Here is a 27,218-nt window from a genome sequence, read left to right as displayed (position 1 = left end):
ATGTAAAGTTGTAGTAGTTTTTATTTGTGTTTCACATGCGGCCCGCGATTTTACGGCAAATTTTCAAAATGGCCCGTTATGTTCAACTGGCTGAAGACCACTGAATTATCCGATATTTCACGGACAAAAAAGTCGTATCTTTACATTTTCTTATATTAAAATTAATTGTGAGCTCTACTACCCAATTTTAATCAAATTTGAATAGAATTTTGGAGTCATACTTAAGTTCGACAATAAAAAATAAGCCAAAGAATTTGTGATACGATAATCCGAAGACAGGTTCGAAAACTATATTAAATTTGAATAATAAAAAATGGCAAAGTTTTGAGAACATTAATTGCATTATTTCGATGAAATATTCGTTTTCAGAATTATGAGAACACCTTTAAAAGCACTTTTATGTTAAATTGGACGCCCGATTTAACTCTAAATTTCCAAATCATTACCATTCAGGCTCCAAATTATTAGAGAACACAACTTTGTTCGTACACTGAAAAAAATGATGGTAATTTTAAAATTATTAAAATTATTTTACCCCAGAAAATGATGAATTTTCACCAGTTTTTGATGAATATTCATCAAGTTCGCATTTTTACACATTTTTTATGTAATATTCCTCAAAAAAAGAGGTAATATTCAACCTACGAAATTTTCAACATTCCAAAATTCAACTTTTTTTTCTGTGCACGAGATGTGGAAAAAATAGATTTGATAAGAAATCAAATTTTCCCCAAAGTTTCACGCAAATCGAATAGTTGTCGGGGCTCAAGTGTCTCGCCTTTTTTCGCGACAGTTATGAAAAACCTCAATTTTCCAACTGCGATATCTCTAGAATCAAAAATCGTCAATTCCCAAATGTCCGCAATGTTGAGAATCTCTAGGGTTATGAAAAAGGAAGAGGGGGTCATATTTTGGTATTCTTGCTTGCCACCAAGTTTGAGCTCGATCAAAAAAAAAATGATAAAAGAAAAGAAGAATATTATCATTTTTTTTTTATTTTAAGCCGGTTTTACATTTAAAGAATTTCTTCGAGCATTCAATCAAAAAAAATAATATTTTAGGATTTTTCAAAAAATAATTGCCGTTGCTGGATCATAACTATTTCTTTTTCTTTTTAATCCCTAAAAAATATAAAAAATAAAATTTTCAAAGACAAAGCTTTTGCGCAAATGGATTATTATCAATTTATTTCACAAATTCTCTGGATGAACCATTGACGCAATATAGTTCTCTGGTCATAGGGAATCTAATTTTATTTTTTAACAAAACACAGCCAATCCTTTCGTGCTTCTAACTGGATAACTCTCTCACACTTTTCCGAGCATGCTTTTGTTCTTACTTCTTGGTATACGGATTAAATCCCATTCTTTTCAAACGAAAAACCGTCAACATCTTTTCGTATTTCACTCACACACACCCACAGTCACCTGTCGTTCCGTGCCTGAAAGTGAAGAGCTGCCGACGGCCCGGACTCGACTGGAATGATGATGAGTGTCCTTTTCGGCAAGAGAAGGAGGTATTTTTTCTCGAATTTATTTATTTTTTGTGACTCTCCTTCCTAGAAACCAAGCGATGGCGACGCCTTGACAAGCCAATTGAAATGGTCTGGACCGGCAAAAGACGCCAAAGTGTTACCTTTTGATTGAATTAGCACTTGGCGCGTAGATTTCCCCCCCTCGGAGAAAAGCTCGCCGTCACAACAACGTCAAGTTCTGATTTGAGCTAGAGGGGGCTTTTGAAGAGCCACTGCCACGCTGGTTTGCAAACGCGCCGAGCCAAGATTTCCTTTGAAGTGGATGATGCCTACTTTGAATCGTACGACTAATTAGCAGCATAATTACTGCAAAAAAAAATGACGAAGAGCAGCAATTAAGAATCGCTTTAGCATATTTCGCATGAAAATTGGCCATTTTGCCTCGGCACTCGAGTTGCCATTTCCAAGTTGAAGTTCCTAGAAGATTGCCCTTGCGTGCCCGCAAGGTGAGGGAGAAATTTCAGGATTTTTTTTTCGTCCAAGAAACGAGAACGCTTTGCCTGCCGGAATGTGTTACGTAATGGTTGCAGATAAATGTCTGCATAGAATTTAGATAGTGAGGTAAATCGTCGCGGAAAGTGGGTGGGCTACCAGCCTCTAGGTTCTCGAACTTGTGTAGTAATAAAGATTGAAAAATGAGTTGCAGGTTGTGTTAGGAGTGATTTGTGATGTTGGAGGTAAAGTGAGGTAGGTTTAGCATCAATTTTGGAAACGACAGCTTGCATATATTGTACAGCACTGTACTGCCCCTGATCGCATAAATGTCCCATATGCATTTTTATCGTTTTTGAGTTATTGATGCAGTTTGGTTCGAAATTGTGTGCTCTTTCAAAAAAGCCTATAACATCCAGTACTTTGTTCTAGAAATCTGGAGGAAATCCAGTTTTTTCGCGAAAACTTAACACGTAGCCTTATGTGTGGGACAAACTTCAAATGCGTTTTTCTCAGCTTGCTGTTTTTGCATATGGGACATTTATGCGAACATGGGCAGTGTAAACAGTCTGAACAAAACCAACAAAATAATTTCAAAATATGCAATAAAATTAACTTGCACGCCTTTTTCCGATCTGTGTTTCCAAAACAAGAATTTTGTAAAAAGATTTTTTTTTAATTTAATTGTTTATGTATAAATAAACGTAGTGCAAAGTTTTCTTAACAGTTCAAATTTCATGGACCAATCCTCTGAGATTCGGTCATTCGATTTTTTTTTTGTATTTTTTAATCCGGCTGAAACTTTTTTGGTGCCTTTGGTATGACCAAAGAAGCCATTTGGCATCATTAGTTCGTTCATATAATTTTCCTTACAAATTTGGCAGCTGTCTACACAAAAATGATATGTGAAAATTAAAAAATCTGTATCTTTTGAAGGAATTTTTTGATCGATTTGGTGTCTTCGGCAAAGTTGTAGGTATGGATAAGGACTACACTGAAAAAAAATGATACACGGTAAAACAAAATTTGGTGATTTTTAATTTCACTTTTTGTCACTAAAACTTGATTTGCAAAAAAAAAAACTTTTTTTAATTTTTTTATTTTTTTATATGTTTTAGAGGACATCAAATGTCAACTTTTCAGATATTTCCAGATAGGGAAAAAAAATCTTTGACCGAGTTATGATTTTTTGAATCAATACAGATTTTTCCAAAAAATCGAAATATTGGTCGCAAAAATTTTTAATCTTCATTTTTCGATGTAAAATCGAATTTGCAATCAAAAAGTACTTTAGTGAATTTTTGATAAAGTGCACCGTTTTCAAGTTAAATCCATATTTAGGTGACTTTTTTGAAAATAGTCGCAGTTTTTCATTATTTTAAATTAGTGCCCATGTTTGCCCACCTTTGAAAAAAATATTTTTGAAAAGCTGAGAAAATTCTCTACATGTTGCTTTATTGAACTTTGTTGATACGACCCTAAGTTGCTGAGATATTGCCATGCAAGTGTTTAATAACAGGAAAATTGATGTTTTCTAAGTCTCACCCAAACAACCCACCATTTTCTAATGTCGATATCTCAGCAACAAATGATCCGAATTACAATGTTAAAATATAAAACAGTCGTGAAATTTTCCGAACTTTTCGAAAACAATATTTCCAAAAAAATTAAATTAAGACTAACATTTCAAAAGGGCGTAATATTGAATATTTGGCCCATTTTAAATGTTCGTCTTGATTTTAAATTTTTTAAAATATTGTTTTCGGAAAGATCGGAAAATTTCACAAATGTTTCATATTTTAACATTGAAAATCGGACCATTAGTTGCTGAGATATCGACATTAGAAAATGGTGGGTTGTTTGGGTGAGACTTAGAAAACATCAATTTTCCTGTTTTTAAACACTTGCATGGCAATATCTCAGCAACTAAGGGTCGTATCAACAAAGTTCAATAAAGCAACATGTAGAGAATTTTCTCAGCTTTTCAAAAATATTTTTTTCGAAGGTGGGCAAACATGGGCACTAATTTAAAATAATAAAAAACTGCGACTATTTTCAAAAAAGTTACCTAAAAATGGCTATAACCTAATCAAAAATTGACTAAAGTACTTTTTGATTGCAAACTCAATTTTACATCGAAAACTGAAGTTGAAAAATTTTTGCGACCGATATTTCAATATTTTAAAAATCTGTATCGATTCAAAAATTCATAACTCGGTCAAAGATTGTTTGCCTATTCTGGAAATTTCTGAAAAGTTGGCATTTGATGTCCTCTAAAACATATTAAAAAAATAGTGTTTTTTTTTGCAAATAAAGTTTTAGTGAAGAAAGTGAAATTAAAAATAATCAATTTTTTTTTACCGTGTATTATATTTTTAGTGTAGTCCATATCCATACCTACAACTTTGCCGAAGACACCAAATCGATCAAAAAATTTCTTCAAAAGAAACAGATTTTTGAATTTTCACATATCATATTTGTATGGACAGCTGCCAAATTTGTATGGAAAATTATATGAACGAACTAATGATGCAAAACGGCTTCATTGGCACCAAAAAAGTTTCAGCCGGATTAAAAAATACAAAAAATAAAATTAAAGACAAAAGACCGATTCCGTAGAGAATTGCTCTGAGCATTATTTCAAACAGGAACAATTATTTCATAAAAAGTATAATACTGTTGAAAGTAAGTTTTTGAACTATTCGCCAAAATTCTTTAAAGAGATTTTGCAGCCTTACAAATTTAAGCAGTGAATTAAATTTCTTATTTAACTTTTTTTTCAAACTATTTATTTTATAGTCAGAATAATTAAACTATATTTGAAAAATACGTTTTTTCAGAATTCTGAGTACGCAATCAAATCGGGCGTCCAATTTTACATTTGACGCCAAATTTCTATCTCATCACCGTTTCAGGCTGCAAATTATTGAAAAACACCTCTTTTTCGCATTTTCAAAAATAGAAGGGGTCGTACTGCCCCTTCGTCACGAGGTATCAAAAAACGGACCTCGGATCCGTGATCATGGACAAAAGTTACCCCTTAGGACAAAGTTTCACGCAAATCGAAGAGGGTAGAGAATTACCTATATCGATGATTCCTAACACAACTTTGCAGAAGACACCTAGTCGTTCATAAATTGTCTTCTCAAGATACAGAATTGCGAATTTTCGATACAATTCATTTTATTTACCGAAATAACAATTTAACATCATGTGTGATTGGCTGGTTCATAGAGATTAGGTGCTCCTTGCAATTATTTCTTTTTCATTTACCGTTTGGTAACAGATGATTCTTTAAAATCAATTAAACAAAAACTAGAAATTTTGCCAAAAAACCTGGTGAGATCGCTTTGCGAATATTCACATGCCAATTTTATATGAAAAGATATAAATTTAGAACACGATTTTACTAGTGTCATAAAATTAATAGATTAAATTACTTTTTGGAATACCGTTGTAAAACTACTTCCCTTCACTGTCTTTCTTGAGCGACGAAACGGCCTACTTTTCTCTACAGAATGGAAAAACATGGATGATTGACAAAAAATTAGATTCAAAAAACGTTTCCTAGGCTTGCAAAAAAAAAGGGTGAGCAACTCGTAGCCAAACTTTATTTTTTTATCACTCGTCGTATTTATTCAACTCGGTAAACCTCGTTGGAGAAATGTACGACTAATGCTGAAAAAAATCTTCATTTTGCAACTTGTTGCAAAAACTACAATTATATTATTGAAATTCAAACAAAAAAAAAATCTTAGATTTTTGTTCAAAGATTTGAAAAAAGAATAAAGAATTGTAAAGCTACTAAGCGATTTCTAAAGTCCATCCCAAAACTTATCCTGCTAATCGGCTTAGTGTCCGGTCCAACAATCCGTCTCCGGGGTGCGGTTTCCGCCGTTCCTTTCTGGGAACCATTCATGACAGCACTCACACACTGTCTCAATCAGATTTCCTTTTTTTCCCAAACAGCCAACCAGTTCAGCCTGCTGCTCTACACCGACTAAGCCAGCAGGGTCAGAGCTTTTCTAGAGAGTAGGTGCTGTATCTTATATCAAACCCAAAAAAGACGGAAGCCCTCTTTTCCTGCTCCAGCCGCCACACACCCACACAAACAGGAAAAGATTATGCCATATCATGGATGTGTGAGGGGGAGTTTCATCCGCTTTCCACATAAACCTCAGGCATTACCACCGGAGGAAACCGAATATTTTTGCACCGACTGCAAATTTATCTTTGGTCGGGCCTTTTTTTTTGGGTGGGGTGGGGGTGGCCAAGGTCTTGTGCCCGGGTTCTTCTCTGAACAAGGAATATTTGATTTCCGGTCGCTCGGGCTTTTGGAACGAAGCGAGAGGTGATGGATTAACATGCGGCTCACCACACGCAAACGAGAAATCCGTGAGGGTGGCCCTCCCAAATTGAATTGAACGGGACAACGTTCAAATCGTACGGAAATCCCTCACGCTCAAAACAAACTTAATAGTTCACACATACCATTACAAGAAAAGCTTTCAATTTTATTTCGCAAACACCATACACTCACGCGCAGTTGCATCTAGCAAGTCGGTGATGAGTTGATGTATGCGTGCGTGCTTGTTTGAGTCAATCAGCACAAATTCATCTATCAGTGAGGTGGAAGATCGACATGACTCAAACCAATTGTTTTGTTTAATTGTTTAATTGTTTAATTGTTTAATTGTTTAATTGTTTAATTGTTTAATTGTTTAATTGTTTAATTGTTTAATTGTTTAATTGTTTAATTGTTTAATTGTTTAATTGTTTAATTGTTTAATTGTTTAATTGTTTAATTGTTTAATTGTTTAATTGTTTAATTGTTTAATTGTTTAATTGTTTAATTGTTTAATTGTTTAATTGTTTAATTGTTTCATTGTTTAATTGTTTAATTGTTTAATTGTTTAATTGTTTAATTGTTCAATTGTTCAATTGTTTAATTGTTTAATTGTTTAATTGTTTAATTGTTTAATTGTTTAATTGTTTAATTGTTTAATTGTTTAATTGTTTAATTGTTTAATTGTTTAATTGTTTAATTGTTTAATTGTTTAATTGTTTAATTGTTTAATTGTTTAATTGTTTAATTGTTTAATTGTTTAATTGTTCAAATGTAAATTTTGTCTTCGGTCATCTTCACCTATTAGCATTTTGGCAAGTTGACAAAAAGATTTTTTGACAATTTGAAAATTTGACAACTTGACAAGTTGACAATTTGACAATTTGACATTTTGAAATTTTGACATTTTGACATTTTGACATTTTGACATTTTGACATTTTGACATTTTGACATTTTGACATTTTGACATTTTGACATTTTGACATTTTGACATTTTGACATTTTGACATTTTGACATTTTGACATTTTGACATTTTGACATTTTGACATTTTGACATTTTGACATTTTGACATTATGACATTTTGACATTATGACATTTTGACATTTTGACATTTTGACATTTTGACATTTTGACATTTTGACATTTTGACATTTTGACATTTTGACATTTTGACATTTTGACATTTTAACATTTTGACATTTTGACATTTTGACATTTTGACATTTTGACATTTTGACATTTTGACATTTTGACATTTTGACATTTTGACATTTTGACATTTTGACATTTTGACATTTTGACATTTTGACATTTTGACATTTTGACATATTGACATTTTGACATTTTGACATTTTGACATTTTGACATTTTGACATTTTGACATTTTGACATTTTGACATTTTGACATTTTGACATTTTGACATTTTGACATTTTGACATTTTGACATTTTGACATTTTGACATTTTGACATTTTGACATTTTGACATTTTGACATTTTGACATTTTGACATTTTGACATTTTGACATTTTGACATTTTGACATTTTGACATTTTGACATTTTGACATTTTGACATTTTGACATTTTGACATTTTGACATTTTGACATTTTGACATTTTGACATTTTGACATTTTGACATTTTGACATTTTGACATTTTGACATTTTGACATTTTGACATTTTGACATTTTGACATTTTGACATTTTGACATTTTGACATTTTGACATTTTGACATTTTGACATTTTGACATTTTGACATTTTGACATTTTGACATTTTGACATTTTAACATTTTGACATTTTAACATTTTGACATTTTGACATTTTGACATTTTGACATTTTGACATTTTGACATTTTGACATTTTGACATTTTGACATTTTGACATTTTGACATTTTGACATTTTGGCATCACATTTGGATATTTTGACAGATTCTCTGATGTGTTAAAAAATTGCCAAGAGACTTATTTTAATATTTGGAAATTTTATTTTGAAATTTTTACATTTTGTCAAGTAGACAACATAAAAGAAAAAATAACTAAGTGTGAACAAAAACTCCATCCATCTTACTTTATTTGACGTTTTCAAAACGTACGTGATGAATGGATTTTTTTACGATTATTTTTTATCCTTTTACTTTGTTTTGATTTATTATATATCGTCATATTTGATAGTTTTTTTGTGCGAATTAAAGTGCCAATTTTGGTGCATTTTTAATACTTTTCTTGTTCTGAGAGAACAATAATTATCGCTTGACGAATCGCCATGTAAATGGATAATGAAGGTATGGTGCTTTTTTGCTCATAAAATATTTATCATTCAAACGGATTAGAAAAGTACTATTGTTGAACTTATTGGGTAAATTTCTTAGAAAATTTATTGATTTATTTCTCGAGCAAATTTGTTTCAACAAATGCATTCGGATCTCTAATATAATATTTTTTTTTATTTAGATTTAATTTATGTTCAAATGTTATCTGGCATACCCGCTACGGTTTATGTACCTTGTGACGCACAAAGAAAGTGACAGTTTGCCGATAACCACCACTCGAGCAAGTGGCGTTTTTGTGTGGCCACGATGGCCGCTGCCGGCTGACCGGTACAATCGGATTGAATTCACCGAAGTTAAACAAACCAGAAATCTCGTTGTGGTCCAAATATCTTTAATTCAAGTAAGTATATGCTTGCAGAAAGATTTGAGAGCTGTTTGTTTTTTTTATTTTGTGTTGTTTTAATTAAGTTGACTCAAACTTCATTTTTCTTCGTTTCATTTCAGCTCCGGCAAAACACGAAGCTTATGTAAGATTGGCCGTGGCTGCAGGAAGACCACGGGCTATGTCCCGGTGGCCACGTCAAGGCGTATGGTGCCGGATGGCCAAGTCGTCGATTATTCTGAGCACGGTCACCAGGCCGGATTTGATGCGGCTGGAGGTGACTGCTTCGAGTTTGCTGAGCCAACGACAAACAGTTACGCATATGGACCACCGCGGAAATATAAAAGGAAGACAAGTGAATAGTGTTGAAGTGCATTATTGTATATTGTGAAATAATGTGAATAAAATTTATAAATTTGACTTGAATTTTATTAATTTGGCGAGGAATATTTTTTCAGCAGACCTCACTAACACACAGACAGCATTGATTCACCAATACATTCACACTGCGGATACACGTTATGCCACCAATACATGTGAGAAGTTATGCATGTGTGGGTGTAAGTTCAGTTGCCGGCGTGAAGCTTTTTTTTGTGGATTTCCCTCACAAGCATCGTGCGGTAAAACTCGCCTGTCCGAGCCCGAGAGGTTTCTTCATTCGTTTCGGGAGGGATCCCTCGCAATTTTCTGCCGATCTCGGTTGCGTGTATCTCCACATGCAGCATACTCATGAAAAAAGAAAGATATGAATATTCAGTGCAAGCAAGCGATTAGAGGTTGGCAAAATTGCCAGCAAAAAAAATCCAACGGATCGTTATCAGTGCTATGTAGTACCGTTCGGGCTTTTTTGCAAACAAATTAATCCAAGTGAGTGAGAACCTAGCCGGTGGGCTACAAGAAAAAACTTGCTATCTTGATTCTGAAAATCGCCAATTTTGCACGAATTATATTCAATTTGAAGATGTGCCAGTCTTGGTGCCCGTGCCAGCTTTAGACCTTGAAGAAGAACAATTCACCAAACTGATTTAAACTGAGAAGGAAATTTGACGAAATGAAAACTTATTTGAAAAAATCCAAATTACGCATAGTAATTCAACTTCATTTGCATGAAATATTTTTAGAGGCATTCTTTTTAAATTCAATATCAATCAGCATTTTCGATAACCCAAATTTGCTCTACTTTCCTCAAACATTTTGCCGATGTTTGTCTCCCTTCGGCCGAATTTCCCTAATCCTAAATACATATTTTTCTTTCGCAGCTAAATGTTTTCCCCTTGAAAACATAACCGCACCGTCACCACCGTCGTGTCGTCCTTTTTGGCCGTTTTCCTCCAATTTTCTCCACTCACACGCCGGATAAAAACGCTCCCCCTAGGAGTCGCACCAAAATTCATCATAAAAGGACGACCTTCCCCACTCTCTCTGGTGTAGCTATCAATAACCTTTTCCCCTTCAACAACTCCACGAACCTTCCCCCCACTTGAACTTTGCAGGGGATTGCGAAAAGGACCTTCTTCGCGACGACGACGTCGTGATTATGAAGTTTTTTTTTTCGCATATCGGATATTCTATTCCTAAAATATTCATAAAATTATTAGGTAAAAAAAAGAACTCGATCAAAATCAAAACTTTAGGAATGTAATTTCTCAAGATATTTCGTACTGTGCAGGAAAAGCTTATGGAAAACCGCCTGAAATATCGATGAAGGTTGTAAATAGCAACGTCGCCATCGAACGACGTTGGCGGTGGTTCCTTTTATACTAAGTTTTATTAAATTTTGACTGAGAGCATGTTGTTGGAGCTGGGACTTTTTTTCCCCCGGAAAGGCGGAAGAATCGAAAGCAGACAGCCAGACCGTGTAGACATTTTTATCTTGTAGAGACACGTAAATAAAAGCACACCACAGTCAATGATTGTGGATTGAAAGATGAATATTGGATTTTGGGAAAGGCTGAATGGATTATTTAAAACAACACGATGAATTCGGTAAAATAGAGTGGAAAAACATATTGATTTGCGAATCAAAGTCAGAGATGAAATAAAAACTCTATATGAAAAACGCTTTCACAAATAACACAAAGAAAACCGTTTTTCGATTGATAACGTCATGATACGAATTCCCGGACGCTTCGAAACCTGGACACCTCATCTTGTTTTTTCAATTATCAGTTCGCATTATGAATTTCAAAACTGTGTTATTTGATGAATTCTAACATCAACTTTCATTTAAAGTTTGTTTGAACACTGTAGTTAATGCCAAAACAATTATATAAAATAAAATTATAAGTTTACCAAAAATGTGAAACATTTCACTGAAATATTTCATAGGCGTCCGATGCACCGAGAAGGCAAAGCAGAAATTTATGGTTTTGATTTTCTTAAATTCTAGCAAATTTTTATATAAAATATCGATTGTTATGATGTAAACAGCTTATTTGAGACCTAAAGAATGCCATTCACTAACATTTCCATCCAAATTTGTGCGGTTCATAAGCAAAATCGAGTGTCCGGAATTCGAAGCAAAAGTGTCCGGATTTCGAATCAGCTTTTATCAGTGTCCGGGATTCGAAGCACAACAAGTCATTTTAATTTTAAAATTCTGATGAAAAATTGTTAGAAAATACATATTTTGCATGCATTCTCTTAAAACTGTCTGTGGTTTTCTAAAAAACGTATTTTTTTAAATTACAAATTTGCAACTATTTGAGCAAAACACTTTCTACAGGTTGCATTTTATAGAAAATTGTCCAAGGAATTCGATAAAAATAAAATTTTAGCCCTTAAATGCTCACTAATATTATATTTTAACGTTTTAAGTATTAAAATTCAGTTTTGACCAATTCCTTATATTTTTATTTGTTTTATTTTAACACCATCGTGTTCCCCGGATAATTTTACATAATAATCAATGTAGACTAGCCTGTCCCATTTTGAGGTCATGTCGAGGAATTTCAGGTGCTCACTTCTTAAATGGTAGATTATGATGTTAGGAACAATGTTTTCTTAGACAAGAAAAAATAATAAAATACTTTCTCGCACCCCCTAGTCGATTTACTGAAAAAAGTCACTTTTTTGAACAAATTTTCTAAAATCGCTTGGAATCAATACAAAAACTGTTTCGATCAGGTGTGTATTATCTTCAAACGATAGGTTTTTGTCCATAGATTAAGATGCACTATCAATATTGGACGAAAATTTAAGTTTTTGGACTCTCTCAGGCGGATTTGTGTCGAAAAAATCGCATTTTTTCGAAACTTTTTTCAGAAATGTTCATTTAATTCAGGGTAGCCTATTTTTCCCAGTGAAACCAATACGTGCAGCTTGTAGGAAATTTCATGGCGAACATTTTTCCCTCTGAGAAAATGCAATTTCGACACTCCAGAGCCGAGATATTTGAGTTTTAGTGAGGAAAAAAGTGCCAATTTTCAAAATTTCTCAGAATTCTGAAGCAAGGTTTACTAATTACACGATGTAGCAAGCATATGTCTCAAAGGTCAGGGTATGCTTTTTATAGTAATTTTGGCCGCTGAATCCGAATCTGAAATCAAATTTCGTGCAAACAGTGATGTTTTGGAGCTACACCTTTTTGGAATGTTATTTGCGTGTTTAAGAGGCAGTTTTTGTAAATATTGCTCTGTTTGTTCTAGAGGTCGTATCAAGGTGCTAAATACGCCCTCAAGAAATTATTTAAATAAAAACTTTGATCGTTGACGCCTTGAAAAAAACTAAACTCTCGCTTAATACGCCTTCATTAAAATAATTAAAAAAACTTTGATCGTTGACGCCTTGCACAAAAACTTGCACTAAATACGCCCTCAAGAAAATATTTAAAAAAAAACTTTGATCGTTGACGGCTTGAAAAAAAATTCAACTGTCACTAAATACGCCCTCAAGAAAATATAAAAAAAGCTTTGATCGCTGACGCCTTGAAAAAAATAAACTAAATTCTCGCTTAATACGCCTTCATAAAATTTATTAAAAAAAAACTTTGATCGTTGACGCCTTGAATTTTTTTTTCACTAAATACGCCCCCAAGAAATTATTTCAAAAAAACTCTGATCGTTGACGACTTGAAATAAAATCAACTGTCACTAAATACGCCCTCAAAAAATATAAAAAACTCCATTTAATATCACCAGAGGTGAAATAGAGCCTTTCTTGCAAAATGATGAATTTCCGAAAAATATTTTGGTGCAATTAAGTTTTCAGAAACATAATGATACCACCCAGTGAGAATTTGACCTAAAGCTTCGAATCTTTTTAGACTAAACTTCGAATGTATTTTTTTTTTTCAGAGGTACATTATGGGTCCTAAAAAAAACGAAACTATTGGCACTACGCCCCCCGGGGCATGGCCTTCCTCTAACGTGGGATTTCTGCTCCAGCGCCTCTGACGAGACAGGAGAAACCGGGACCGACGTTTTACTTCACCATCCGATAGAAGCTCAGTGGATAAGGCGGGAATCGAACCCGCGTCTCATAGCATCATCGGGATCGGCAGCCGAAGCCGCTACCCCTGCGCCACGAGACCCACATTATGGGTCCTAATTATATTTAATTAAGAAAAACTTATTTGACTGACATTATAAGAAAAAAAATAAAGGGTACTCAGTCTTTAATGTTAGTCTATGATTAACTTAAAAAATATGTATCGTTATTGCACTTTGTCGATCTATTATGAGAAGCCAGAAAGAACACCTTAACGCGCAGCGTAAAACGCACAGCGTCAAACGCGCAAGCGTAAATGTGCTGGCGTTTATGCTTCGACTTGACAACTTGTCGATCTTTTGAGCGAGAACGAGCCGGAACTTCAAATTTTATGTTCAGTTTATGATTCCGTATAAAACCAAAAATGTAATAGGAAAAAATAGGGTAAACATAAGACGTAAAACACTAATATGGCTATATCTCTGTAAATACATTTTGGAAAAGCTTCAAATTTTAGGCCCAAGCAGTTTATGGCGCATGTTTTCGAATGGATTTTTATTTGAAAATGAATTCTTTTAATTTGATAGTGTTATCTGTAAAATAGTCCAAAAAATACCTCTAAAAATGGCTTTGAAGGTCGTATCAAGGTGCTCCGATTTGGATGAAACTTTCAGCGTTTGTTTGTCTATATATGAGATGAACTCATGCCAAATATGAGCCCTCTAAGACAAAGGGAAGTGGGGTAAAACGGGCATTGGAGTTTGAATTTTCCGAGGATTTCGAATATGACAAAAGTGAGACTAAACAACAGGACAATAACTAACGTTGTAAAATGTTTGTTATAGAAAAATCGAAAAACTATGAGAAAAACTGCGATTGGCCAAAAAAGTTATTACCGTAGGCTTATAGTCCATGAAATTCCCTAACTTGAACTAAAAGAGTATGGGTGTTGGAGGCTGTTGCAAAAATATATTGAGGTTTAAAAAAAACAATTTTTAACAGTAATTTGCAAAAGCTATGAGAAAAAGTTCAACCAATCTTGGATGTCTATGGCTCATTTTGAAGTGCTTCAAAAGACCATTCAAATGCATCTAAGATAGTTGAAATTGATGAAGTTTTACTTAAATGCGAGCAATTTTAAGATTTTTTATGTTTTTTGGACCTCAATCTTCAATGCCCGTTTTACCCCACTTCCCTTTGTCTTAGAGGGCTCATATTTGGCATGAGTTCATCTCATGTATAGACAAACAAACGCTGAAAGTTTCATCCAAATCGGAGCACCTCGATACGACCTCTAGAACAAACCGAGCAATATTTACAAAAACTGCCTCTTAAACACGCAAATAACATTCCAAAAAGGTGTAGCTCCAAAACATCACTGTTTGCACGAAATTTGATTTCAGATTCGGATTCAGCGGCCAAAATTACTATAAAAAGCATACCCTGACCTTTGAGACATATGCTTGCTACATCGTGTAATTAGTAGGCCTTGCTTCAGAATTCTGAGAAATTTTGAAAATTGGCACTTTTTTCCTCACTAAAACTCAAATATCTCGGCTCTGGAGTGTCGAAATTGCATTTTCTCAGAGGGAAAAATGTTCGCCATGAAATTTCCTACAAGCTGCACGTATTGGTTTCACTGGGAAAAATAGGCTACCCTGAATTAAATGAACATTTCTGAAAAAAGTTTCGAAAAAATGCGATTTTTTCGACACAAATCCGCCTGGGAGAGTCCAAAAACTTAAATTTTCGTCCAATATTGATAGTGCATCTTAATCTATGGACAAAAACCTATCGTTTGAAGATAATACACACCTGATCGAAACAGTTTTTGTATTGATTCCAAGCGATTTTAGAAAATTTGTTAAAAAAAGTGACTTTTTTCAGTAAATCGACTAGGGGGTGCGAGAAAGTATTTTATTATTTTTTCTTGTCTAAGAAAACATTGTTCCTAACATCATAATCTATCATTTAAGAAGTGAGCACCTGAAATTCCTCGACATGACCTCAAAATGGGACAGGCTAATGTAGACCTCAAACTAAAATGAACTATTGGCGAGATACAGCGATTTTACTGAAAAAGTTTGATTTTGCGCTGCACTCTGTCATATGCTTTCAAATCTGAAATAAGTTTCTCACATATAAAAACCGAACTATGCGGGATTCATCCCTTTTTGTTGAAAAGTACAACATGTACTTCCGAGTGCTGCGCAAAATCAAACTTTTTTCAGTAAAATCGCTGTTTCTCGCCAATAGTTCATTTTAGTTTGAGTTTTGCATTGATTATTATGTAAAATTGTCCGAGGAACACGATGGTGATAAAATAAAACAAATAAAAATATAAGGAATTGGTCAAAACTGAATTTTAAGACTTGAAACGTTAAAATATAATATTAGTAGGCATTTAAGGGTTAATCGAATTCCTTGAACAATTTTCTATTAAATGCAACCTGTAGAAAGTCTTTTGTTCAAATAGTTGCAAAGTTATGATTAAAAGAAAAAAAAATTTTTTAGAAAATCGTCAAAAAAGAGGGCGGTGTTAAAAAATAGAGGGATGGTCCAATCAGCACCAAACTTGGGATTTCTGTTAACTATCTATAGATGAACGTTCCCTCCAGGTTTGGTCCAAATCGGTGAAGGTCGAGTCCAAAAGTGTACTCAGTTGACCTGGAATGGCCCCTGTTTATACTACATCCTGATGATATTCCTAAATTTCCAACTTGTTACATGATTTTTTCCAGCTTTAACAAAAACGTTATGCTACTAAGTGTCCGAATTTCGAATCAGGCCGTTACCTTTCAAGTCAAGATTTGAATGTTTTTCTAAAACAAAGATGGCCGCCAAATGGCCGATCGGGAATGATGCCTTTCAGAGCCTTAAGCAACCAAAATTTAAATAATATTACATTATAAATTATACCTTCCAGATTTACACAGATTTTATAAAGTGGGAGAGATTTTCTTAACAAGTTTCTTGGAAAATATTCAAAAGGTAATAAACCAATTTGTAGTCACAACCTTTCACAAACAAAACCGTCCAACAGCATTAGCAATGCACAAACAGCCAAAATCATCATAACTTATTGAGCTTCTATAAATAAATCGTTCATTTTGCCACTTGAACTTATCATAACACCTCACTCCACCGTCACAATCAAAACGCAGCCCAACGTTTGGCAAAAGTTGAGCGACTAAATTTAGCCACACAATTCCATTATGCTATATTTATTTATTCACACTCCCACTCCCTGCTCTTGATTGTAATCGTCAGTCTACGGAGGACCAAACATCACACTTTGTGAGCCGTATTGAATTAAAGCTTTGTCGTTCTGAGCTAAATTTTGTTCACGCATTCGGAACGGAAATTATCTTTTCGCGTAAAAGGTACTACAAATCAGATTTGATTGCGTCAATCAAAACAAAGCTTGTTATGAATCGTTCGTTTTGAAACATTTCAAATTTGTTTTTGAGCGTTTGTTAATCTTTCTTTAAAAAATTAACTTTGATATTTAATTTTTTTGTTAACACAACATGTTGACCTAAGGTAGATGAAATTAACAAGTTTTGTTATCATTCAACTTGTTCCTTTTTCTTCGGGTCCCAACCAGAAAAACATCTGTACAACACAGTTCATCTGTGAAGGCCACCGCGTATCTCTCTGAGCTGAATCCCATTCAGCTGTCAGGTGGTTCTGGAATGGTCCACTGACGACCATCCCTCCCCTGGGAAGGAGAGATACGCCGAGAAAGACGTCCGACTGCCACGTGTCAGTAAATTTTCACGCCCGGCTGCCTGGACAATCGACAAAATCCGGATCAGTCGTGTTCTGGAACGGTTCCCTGGCTCGCTTTGGAGGCATAAAAGGGAGTCACAAAATTGGTAGGGACGGGGGACACTAAATGAGAACAGTAGAGGTCACCATCAGGTGCGACCCCGGCCAATAAATCACCGTGAGAAGACATGAATTGTGCGTGGGAGGCTTAAATGGAGCGTTTTGGAGTGGGAATTTTAGTGACTTAAAGTGGGAGTTTAACAATCGATCCTTTTGCTTAACTTTTGTATTGAATTATATTTTTTTTACTAACAAACTCAGTCTCTTAAGAAAAAACTTTGTTTAAAACTTTGATCCAATTTTAAATTCAGTGCTACTCGAATAATTTTCAATTTCCTAAAGCTTTAAGTTGGACCACAAATCGATTGTCAACCTGTTAAAACTAACTTTCGCAAACTGTGACCCCAGACAATCGAAGCACGTATCAGCAAACACGCTCACACACACTCACAAACACTTCCGGAATTCTGCAAAATTCTTTCGTAACTTTTCAAGCTCCCCCATTCGACTTTAAACTGGGGCGCCAAAGTTTAATGGACTTTCCATTAGTGCGGTTTCCCTTATGGCTAGAAGAGTGTGAGAAATTGCGATACTTTCGAAAGATAACCCAACTAGAGAATGGAGAAAGTCAAGAGCAAGTGTTGGCTCAAACAGTGAGAAAAGTTTTAGAGTTCATATATTTTATCAAACTCAATTCTTTAGAAAATAGTCACCAGCAATTTTTTTATTTTGTTGAAACCAGAAGAAATTTGGAATACTGAATAAATTAATTAGACAAGATAGAGAAAAAATAAGAATGACTTTTGCACTTTCCGCCACTCTTGATCACGAAGAAAAAAGTAAATTTGAACAGACCAGACACGATTAACCAACGAGGAACTGAGCGAAAAGTTCAAAAGTGGCACACGGCAAGGTGCAAAAAGTCAATGATTTCCGGTGGGAGTTGAAAAGTTTTCCATTTTTTGTTGCACCATCTTCAAGGGGCAACTTTTTACTCTCATTTTTCGTCGATTTTTCCACCTCTCCCCAGGAACCACATCTGCAAAAGTTTACCCTCCTGAGAGATTACATTTCGTTCGATTCGTTTTCGGAGGTGGTTTCAATTTTCCTGCCCCAGTTCTCGGCCCATCTTTTGGGACTTTTGAACCAGATTGGAAACGAGAGTGAATCAATAATGGGCTCCGGCACTTCTGTATCGGGCCCAGAGACTCATCTGGAAAGCGTTCGGCGAACGAGCACTTAGTCACCGGAAGAAAGCGGAGCATTTTAGCATGAATTTCGATACTCTCGTTACTTGAGCGCATACATTCAGGGAAGGCTCGAACACGTTTGAATGATGGGGGAATAAGTGAAAAGGTTTTATCGATTGCCTCTTTTTTTACTTTTTTCAATTTCAAAGTACTGAAAATACTGATTCTTCCTTCAAAGTACCTCATCTCATGACCAACGTTATTTTCATTGAAAAATATGCATTCTTACCATTTTCAACGAAAGGAAATCACAGAAGTCTCGAAAATTATATTGTCCTTTTCCACAGCTTAACGTCCAGCCTAAGTCCTTTAAAACTTGACCCATTTGAGAACTGTCGTTCAAAATAGAAAGACAAAGTTTGTCCTTTCGGCAAGGGTTTGCCAAGGCAGTTCTGGCCGGATCAAACGAAAGGAGCAACTGCCTCCCTTCTTAAAGCTGATTAAATACTTCGAGCTGAAGAATGAAGCTCAAGCTACTACTACCCAATAAGTTTCATTAAATACGCTCAACTCAAACAGAATGAGAGGACAAAGTTTGCTGAGGATTAGAGAAGGTCCCACTCTTTTGAAGTCATTTTTCGAAGCTTAGCAAGCGAAATCAACCTGCAGCATACTCTTGCCCAGTAAGAAAATCCTGGAATTTTCCTGCCAGATCAACCATATGCATAATTTACCGGTAAGCAGCAACCATTCATGTGCGTGTGTGTGTGTGCAGCGATATGTTGGGGGATAAGCTGGAAAAGCGCAAAAGTCATACCTCCATAAAAATGTTCGGTACAAGGTCCTCGCTTCCTTCCCACGCATTCCCAGTTCCCATCAGAATCACATTTAAGAGCTAGGACACAATTTGTAGCTAGACGGGCGGAAAAGAGGGTTGGGGTTAAAAATAAGGGAGGCTTGGAAAAAATAGATTTAAATCGCTTACCAAAAATTTAATTATTTCTTGACATTTGCTTGATAGTTAATTCTCTTAAATTTTTTTAATCTTAATTTTATTCGTAAATGTCTTATTTTATTTAACAAGATTAGAAATTGTCGCCAATAAAAACTTAACATGATTGATTGAGCACAATGCTTGTGTCTCAAGAAAATCTGGATTGATATAACATTTTAATTCTGTTAATTTTTATTAGCAGAGCAACTTTTAATGAAATTGACCGATTTCGACCATTTTTTTTATTTAACTCAATTTTGTGGGGGCATTTTCTATAACCAAAGAAGCCGTTTTGTGTCATCGGTTCACCCATACAAGTCTCCATACAATTTTGGCAGCTGTTCATACAAAAATGGAGGAATTTTCTGATCGATTTGTAGATTTTGGATAAATATTGATGAGGACTATTCAAGAAAAAGGTACAAGGAAATTTTTGTTTGCCGATTTTTAAATCAAGTTTATTTTAACAAAAAAAATCAATTCCCAAAACCTGCATTTTTTATTATTTTAAGGGCCATCCACAAATCACGTAGACACTGTAGGAGGGAGTTTGGCGACTGTCCACGCTTCACACCAAAAGTGTCCGCGTCGTTTATGGGTGGCCCCTATGGACAAAAAGTTTCTTCCGAGTTATATATTTTTTATTATGCCTGTTCGAATTATTTTCTAATAATTTTTTTCAAAAGATTATAAAATTTCACAAAATTTAATTTTTTTACATAGAAAATTAGACCATTAGTTGCTGAGATATTGGCATTGGAAAATGTGGGAATTTTTGGATGAGAAATAAAAGACTTCAATTTTCTTGATTCTTTTTCTTTTATTCGCTGTATTTCAGCAACCAGAGGCCCAATCTTCAATGTCTCTTAGACAATGTTATCATAAATTTTGTAAACTTTAAAAGAATATTTTCAGGCCAATCAAGAACACTATTTAAAAAAATATAAAAATTTGAATTTTTCAAATAAAACTAAACGTAAAGTGGCTATATTTTAAACACGGTGCACTTTATCAAAAAAAAATTAAAGGACTTTTTGATTGCAAATTTGATTTTACATTGAAAACGTCACCAACGGTGGTTGGTGCCTTCCTCTCATTCAAAGAGTAATGTCCACATAGTTTGTGGAAGGCCCCCAACGTAATCGCAGATAGTAAAATAAAAATAAGTTAGGCCGTTGTAAATATTTTTGAAGTTTATGCCCCTCGACTCTGATTAAAAAATAAAACAAAAATATTATTTAAATTACAAGCCATAATTTCAACATTTCAATGAGAAAAGTGTTTTAAAATGCATTTTACATCAGTCCAGTTGTTTGGCAATCTAAATCTAAAAATCTAAGTACTGACGAAATTTTCTTTCTCGCGAAAACTAAAACTTTTTGCCGTACTGTACATTGGAATTTTACAAAAAATATGATATCAAATCCAATCAATTCAATAGTAACACTATTAGTATAAAATTATGAAGCTTTAATGCCCAAACTTTGTTTTAGTAATCGTATATTAGTCCCTTTGCAAATTGCAGAGATTTTTAATTTAAATCTCACTGTGTTTGATAAAAAAACAACACTTCTTGCATGAGTCAGTATTTAACTAAAAGCATTATTGTCCACAAGGAATTCTAAAATAATACTTGAATATTGCTAAAAATTTCTGACAGTGAGAATTTTATTTTTTTTTTAAATTTCTTAACAACATGTTTTCAAAACATATTTTAAAAACAAAAGTATTTTAGTTACAAAAATGTTAGCACTCAGAAAGTATCCGTAATCGCTTTTATTTTCAAAATACCCCAGTTTCGATAAACTGAATGAGACTTTTATGTAAAATTAGACGCCCGATTTGATGGCGTACTCAGAATTCCGAAAAAACGTATTTTTCATCGAAAAAAAAACACTAAAAAAGTTTTAAAAATTCTCCCATTTTCCGTTACATGACTGTAATTTTTTTTGGAACATGTCATTTTATGGGGAATTTAATGTACTTTTCGAATCTCCATTGACCCAGAAGGGTCATTTTTTTAATTAGAGCAAAATTTTTCATTTTAAAATTTAGTGTTTTTTCTAACTTTGCAGGGTTATTTTTTAGAGTGTAACAATGTTCTACAAAGTTGTAGAACAGACAATTACACAAATTTTGATAAAGAGACATAAGGGGTTTGCTTATAAATATCACGAGTTATCGCGATTTTACGAAAAAAAGTTTTGAAAAAGTTACTTTTTGCGCTTCTCTTTGTTTCGTCGTCCGTGTCTGTCGCGGGTGACCATGAACGGCCATGATCGATGACGACCAACTTTTTCAAAACTTTTTTTCGTAAAATCGCGATAACTCGTGATGTTTATAAGCAAACCCCTTATTTCTATATATCAAAATTTTTGTAATTGTCTGTTCTACAACTTTGTAGAACATTGTTACACTCTAAAAAATAACCCTGCAAAGTTAGAAAAAACATGAAATTTTAAAATGAAAAATTTTGTTCTAAATGAAATATGACCCTTCTGGGTCAATGTAGATGCGAAAAGTACATTAAGTTTCCCATAAAATGACATGTTCCAAATTTTTTTACAGTCGAGTAACGAAAAATGGGAGAATTTTTAATACTTTTTTAGTGTTTTTTTCGATGAAAAATACGTTTTTTCGGAATTCTGAGTACGCCATCAAATCGGGCGTCTAATTTTACATAAAAGTCCCTTTGACACCAAATTTCTATCTCATCACCGTTTCAGGCTGCAAATTATTGAAAAACACCTCTTTTTTCGCATGTTCAAAAATGGAAGGGGTCGTACCGCCCCTCCGTCACGAGATATCAAAAAACGGACCTCGGATTCGTGATCAGGGACAAAAGTTACCCCTTAGGACAAAGTTTCACACAAATCGAAGCGGGGTCGGGGCAACTGCTGTGTGAGTTGGCGGAGAATTACCCATAGTTTTTAAGTTAATGACCAACTGGCAAAACTCACTAATCTGAAAACGGAACATAAAAATGCATAAAATGGTCGCTACATCCTCAGTAACACTCGATTCTGGTTCTTAAAGCAATGAAAGAAGATCTATTTATTTTGTGCGAAGCTGCCTAAACAATCCGTTTTGATGAAAAAAATAATGGTGCCTTAAATATAGAATCTAGATTATCCAATGTCGAACAATATTAGTTTAAAACAAATCTGAGTACAAACTAATCAAAACAAATTTGAAAGATCTTAACTATGAATTTATCTCCAGCAAATTTGAAGTTCAGTACATTTTTATGACATCAAAACATAAAATTGAATTATAAAAAGTTTTCATCCCATAAATTTAACCCCACTCTCCCGTATTTCTATCGACTTATGTATCGCTTCTGAAAACACCCACTTCGGCTTCCCCCCACCAAAGAAAACTCTTCAAATATGGATAAAAAGACCCAGGTTATACGGATCCAAAGCTCCCCATCCCGCAAGCCCGGTGTCGAAAGCAATTGGTGTGACGGGGTTCAAAAAGGGATTCCGCCGAAAATGAAGGACCAAGGGCGGCGAAAGAGGTTGGGGAAGGCGGATTGTTTCGCAACATTTTTATGCTAATCAACAAATATGAAAAGTCAAACTCGATGAGCCCCGGCCAACATGAGCATGACCTCACCACACCGGGTGGAAAACAATCTCCTAGTGTTGTTCCGGTGTTTTAGGGGAAAGGACCCGAATTAGAGTGGCCTTTATGGTATACGTGTGGGTGGTTAGGCTGAGCTTGATGGTGTGGCGAGTAGTTACTTTGAAGGTATGCTGATCACATCAATTGAATTTATTTGGTCGGATTGACAAAGGATTTTGGATTTGGTGAAATCCCTCGAGCAAAGTATGGATTTCAGTACAAATCCTGGGGGCAATTGTAATTCTAAAGTGAAGTTAGTTATGTTTTAAGGGTGCACAGCAACCAAGGAAGTTGTTGTCTTCTTATTCCAAAATTGACAATTTTACGGACTCAATCCTGCAGCAATCTGATTGTAAAAACAGTCAAATTTTGTTGTAAATTATTTTGTAGACTGTAGGGGATGAATAAAAAATTATGTCGAAAGTTCCCGTAGTTTTGAAGATACTAAAATGTCTGAAACAAAAATCTTGGTTCAAAAGCTCTGGTTGATGTGCACCGTTAAGATTCCAAAAAAGCATAAGTTGACTTGAACAAAATCAAAACTTGAAGAAATCTAGAGTTCAGCACTCCACATCTAAAATAGTTCCCCTAATCAATTGCATAAACATCGAATCTCAACCAAAATCGAATTCCAGCCACACTAAAATGATTGCTGATCAATTCAAGTGACAATTGGGCACTTTCCTCCAAAGCCAACAAAGTTAACCCAACTCGTTAGCTAGTATCTCAACTGCAGTTCTAATCACAAGGCGCCAATCGACAGCTCTTCCACTATCTGTATATCTTCCCCCCAAAAAAAGTAAGTCACCAAATAAAATCCCGTCCTTTTTCCAAACCAAGTTCCACAAAAAACGAAAACAACTTGTGTCCTTTCCCAGCTCAAACCCGGCGGGGTCAGTAAGGCGAAAAAGTCAACCAGCCGGAGAGCTCGTCCGGAGATCGATGAAGCGCAAAGGGGTGCTCCTCCGTAGCTATCCTTTAGACAGGTTTTGTCCGGGCAAGTGGCCAACTCACACTGACTGGAGAGGGTTTCCGAAGGAAGTGAAAATGATTCGAAAAGTTGGAATTGGACTTGGACTTTTTGGGATGGAAAAGGGTACGATGAAAAAAAAAGAGGGAAAGTTAAGTGAGGTTCGATGAAGAATTGGTCAAGTTCAGGCATGAGATGGAATTTTCATTGTTTAATGAAGCGGAAATTGTTTATTCGTATTAAAACAGAGTTGACGTGTTTCTCAGAAGAGAAACAATGTTTCGATAATATTTAGTGAAATTGTAATAATTAGTCATTACTTTCTAGAAACATTATTTCATCAAATTTAAAGAAATCAGAATTTGTCCAAAAACAAGACGTTTGTCATACTTTATAGCTCAAAAGATGGTCTTGTTTTGTCTACAAGAACCATTTTAAAATATTAAAGAGCAATTCCAGACCAAAACAGGATTTTTTTAGGTTCTTTTTACTCGACCTACGATTACTCATAACTGAAAACTAAATATTTTTTCCAGTGTAGTTCAGTGGATGGTAGTAACCTGGATAGTAAATTAGCTTAAATCGTCAAAAAAAACGAGTTATTTCGAAAAGTCAATATTAATAATTGCAGTACATCCGAGAACACCCGAAAATGCATTACAAAAATTAAAGCGGCCAGCCCTACTGCGTTGTGTTTACCGCAAAGAGGATTCTGAGAACGGATCACATTTCACAGAATCTACAGGGGAGGAAGGATGCGTGGGCATACCGTACCAAACGCTCCAGTTTGTAGTTTTAACAGAGTTATGTTGGTTGTGTTTACTGTTTAGTGTAATATATATGGTTATTGTTATTTAATTTGAAAATCAATAATCATTTTACAAAATACCTCAACACAATTTTATTAACAATAACAAGAACAATCTCACCCGAGTCTATGATCCGCTACGGCAGTGTAAAGGAAATACATCACAAAGGTCAGCGACTTAGGACAGTGGCCAATATGGAGACTTTTATGTAAAATTGTCTGGAGAATCGATTCCCGTATTCGGTTTTTGAAAAAAATTTACGTTTAAAGCACTTTTCAAAAAAAAAACAGTTTCAGTAAATGATCTTGCATTTTTTGTCTTTTTTGTAACATCTTAGGCTATTTTCACAGAAAAATTGAACGAAAAAAAAATCGTAGGCTCACCTTCAAATTTGACTTTTAAACTTAAAAATCAAAAAATCTCATAAAAGTGGCGTGGTTTTTTCTTTCAGTGTATTTTTTTCGGCGAGCCCGTCAAATTTCGAAGAAGATCCAACTATAAATATAGCGGCGAGATAGCCGAGAGGGTTGGGGCGCGGACTTGGTTATCTGAATAGGACTCTCGCAGGATTGATGTCATTTTTGAGGTGAGCAGACTTGATTTTTTTTCCTCCGGTACATGCTTTTTGTGTACACGTTTTCTCATGAGCAATTCTCTACGAAATCGGTCTTTTTTCTTCAATTTTAATTTTTGTATTTTTTAATCCGACTGAAATTTTTTTGGTGCCTTCGGTATGCCCAAAGAAGCCATTTTGCATCATTAGTTTATCCATATAATTTTCCATACAAATTTGGCAGCTGTCCATACAAAAATGATGTATGAAAATTCAAAAATCTGTATCTTTTGAAGGAATTTTTTGATCGATTTGTTGTCTTCGGCAAAGTTGTAGGGATGGATACGGACTACACTGGAAAAAAATGATACATGGTAAAAAAAATTTGGTGATTTTTTTATTTAACTATTTATCACTAAAACTTGATTTGCAAAAAAACGCCATTTTTAATTTTTTTTTATTTTTTGATATGTTTTAGAGAACATAAAATGCCAACTTTTCAGAAATTTCCAGGTTGTGCAAAAGATCGTTGACCGAGTTATAAATTTTTTAATCAATACTGATTTTTTCAAAAAATCGAAATATTAATCGCAAAAATTTTTCAACTTCATTCTTCGATGTAAAATCAAATTTGCAATCTAAAAGTACTGTAGTGAAATTTTGATAAAGTGCACCGTTTTCAAGTTAAATCCATATTTAGGGGACTTTTTTGAAAATAGTCGCAGTTTTTCATTTTTTTAAATTAGTGCACATGTTTGCCACACATATTTTTGAAAAGCTGGGAAAATTCTCTATATTTTGCTTCTTCGGACTTTGTTGATACGACCTTTAGTTGCAGAGATATTGCAATGCTAAGGTTTAAAAACAGGAAAATTGATGTTTTCTAAGTCTCACCCAAAAAAAACACCATTCTTCAATGTCGATATCTAGTCAAAAAATGGTCCGATTTGCAATATTAAAATTTGAAACATTCGTGAAATTTTCCGATCTTTTCTATAACAATATTTTCAAAAATTTTAAACCAAGACTAACATTTTAAAAGGGCGTAATATTGAATTTTTGGCCTTTTTGAAATGTAAGTCTTAATTTGAAAATTTTGAAAATATTGTTTTCGAAAAGATCGAAAAATTTCACAAATGTTTCATATTTTAACATTGAAAATCAAACCATAAGTTGCTGAGATATCGACATTGAAAAATGGTGGGTTTTTTGGGTGAGACTTAGAAAACATCAATTTTCCTGTTTTTAAACCTTTGCATTGCAATATCTCAGCAACTAAAGGTCGTATCAACAAAGTCCGATGAAGCAAAATATAGAGAATTTTCCCAGCTTTTCAAAAACATTTTTTCCAAAAGTGGGCAAACATGTGCACTAATTTGAAAAAAAAATGAAAAACTGCGACTATTGTCAAAATAGTCCCCCAAATATGGATTTAACTTGAAAACGGTGCACTTTATCAAAATTTTACTAAAGTACTTTTTGATTGCAAATTTGATTTTACATCGAAGAATGAAGTTGAACAATTTTTGCGACCAATATTTCGATTTTTTGAAAAAATCAGTATTGATTAAAAAATTCATAACTCGGTCAACGATTTTTTGCACAACCTGGAAATTTCTGAAAAGTTGGCATTTTATGTCCTCTAAAACATATCAAAAAATAAAAAAAAATAAAAATAGTGTTTTTTTGCAAATCAAGTTTTAGTGATAAAAAGTTAAATAAAAAAATCACCATTTTTTTTAACCGTGTATCATTTTTTTCCAGTGTAGTCCGTATCCATACCTACAACTTTGCCGAAGACACCAAATCGATCAAAAAATTCCTTCAAATGATACAGATTTTTGAA

General features: G+C 34.2%; 1 protein-coding gene and 1 long non-coding RNA gene across 6 annotated transcripts in view; one reads left to right on the top strand and one right to left on the bottom strand.

Moving 5' to 3' along the window:
• LOC120412388 (sodium channel protein 60E) overlaps nucleotides 1-27,218 on the bottom strand; it is a 384,347-nt gene that overhangs the window by 269,858 nt on the left and 87,271 nt on the right. The gene's annotated exons all lie outside the window — the stretch shown is intronic.
• Nucleotides 8,543-9,390, top strand: LOC120426806 (uncharacterized). The gene is made up of 2 exons (XR_005606756.2): nucleotides 8,543-8,988; nucleotides 9,093-9,390. It is a non-coding gene; the product is annotated as an uncharacterized LOC120426806 (long non-coding RNA).

This window comes from Culex pipiens, chromosome 3 (genome assembly GCF_016801865.2).
Source record: "Culex pipiens pallens isolate TS chromosome 3, TS_CPP_V2, whole genome shotgun sequence".
Taxonomy (NCBI): domain Eukaryota; kingdom Metazoa; phylum Arthropoda; class Insecta; order Diptera; family Culicidae; genus Culex; species Culex pipiens.
Note: the sequence above shows the minus strand (reverse complement) of the source record. Positions and strands in the feature narration are given on the sequence as shown.